Raw genomic sequence first — 1,344 nt, forward strand, 5'->3', positions numbered from 1 at the left:
AAAACCTTCAATTCAGATTTCAGAAGCAAAATTACATCATAACAAGTTACATATGGTCTTAAAGAACATGATAAAGATATTATTCAATAGATGCAAAAGGAAAAAAAAAAGCTTACAGCTTCATGCCTATACTTCAGGTTCAACCAAATTCATCAACCCAATTGTAGAATACTATAATTAGCATAAAAAGTATAACTTTTTTCACATAATAAACAACTTATACAAATATTTGATTTGAAGATAAATGATAATGAGGAGAAGATCCCTCGGGTGCATAAGAACAATTGGATCCTTTTTATTACCCTTGCCTTTTGGTTTTAAGGGCTATTGCCTTTTTGCTCTTGCCTTTTTCTTTTTTTTTTCTTTTTTTGCGCTATTTTTTTCTGCAAGCTTTTGTATTCACTGCTTTTTCTTGCTTCAAGAATCATTTTTATGATTTTTCAGATTATCAAATAACATTTATCCTTTTTCCTTATTCTTCAAGAGCCAACATATTTAACATTCATAAACATCAAATTCAAAAGACATATGCACTATTCAAGCATTCATTCAGAAAATAAAAAGTATTGTCACCACCTGCAGAATGGTCCAATGACATTTTAGATAATTCAGACAGACCATCATAGAATATATCCAGGATGGTCCATTCTGAAAGCATGTCAGAAGGACACTTTTTGGTCAGTTCCTTGTATCTCTCCCAAGCTTCATAGAGGGATTCACCTTCTTTCTGTCTGAAGGTTTGAACATCCACTCTAAGCTTACTAAGCTTTTGAGGAGGAAAGAACTTGACTAAGAAAGCCGTGACCAACTTATCCCAAGAGTTCAGGCTATCTTTAGGTTGAGAGTCCAACCATATTCTAGCTCTGTCTCTTACAGAAAATGGGAAAAGCATAAGCCTGTAGACCTCGGGATCAACCCCATTGGTCTTAACAGTATCACAGATATGCAAGAATTCAGTTAAGAACTGAAAAGGATCTTTTGATGGAAGTCCATAAAACTTGCAGTTCTGTTGCATCAGAGAAACTAATTGAGGTTTCAACTCAAAGTTGTTTGCTCCAATGGCACGGATTGAGATGCTTCTTCCATGTAAATTGGAATTTGGTGCAGTGAAGTCACCAAGCATCTTCCTTGCATTGTTATTATTTTCGGCCATGTCTCCTTCTTTTTAGAAAATTTCTGTCAGATTTTCTCTAGAGATTTATGCTTTAGCTTCCCATAGCTTCCTCTTCAGAGTCCTTTCAGGTTCAGGATCAGCTTCAACAAGAATGTTCTTATCCTTGTTCCTGCTCATGAAAAAGAAGAGAACAGAAAATAAAATATGGAAACCTCTATGTCAAAGTATAG

At 34.7% G+C, this 1,344-nt stretch overlaps 1 non-coding gene across 1 annotated transcript; it reads left to right on the plus strand.

The window, feature by feature from the left end:
- The first annotated feature begins 652 nt into the window (after window positions 1–652).
- LOC112788438 (small nucleolar RNA R71) lies at window positions 653–760 on the plus strand. The gene has a single exon (XR_003195801.1). It is a non-coding gene; the product is annotated as a small nucleolar RNA R71 (small nucleolar RNA).
- The last annotated feature ends 584 nt before the right edge of the window (window positions 761–1,344 follow it).

The sequence above is a fragment of the Arachis hypogaea genome, chromosome 20 (assembly GCF_003086295.3).
Source record: "Arachis hypogaea cultivar Tifrunner chromosome 20, arahy.Tifrunner.gnm2.J5K5, whole genome shotgun sequence".
Classification (NCBI taxonomy): Eukaryota; Viridiplantae; Streptophyta; class Magnoliopsida; order Fabales; family Fabaceae; genus Arachis; species Arachis hypogaea.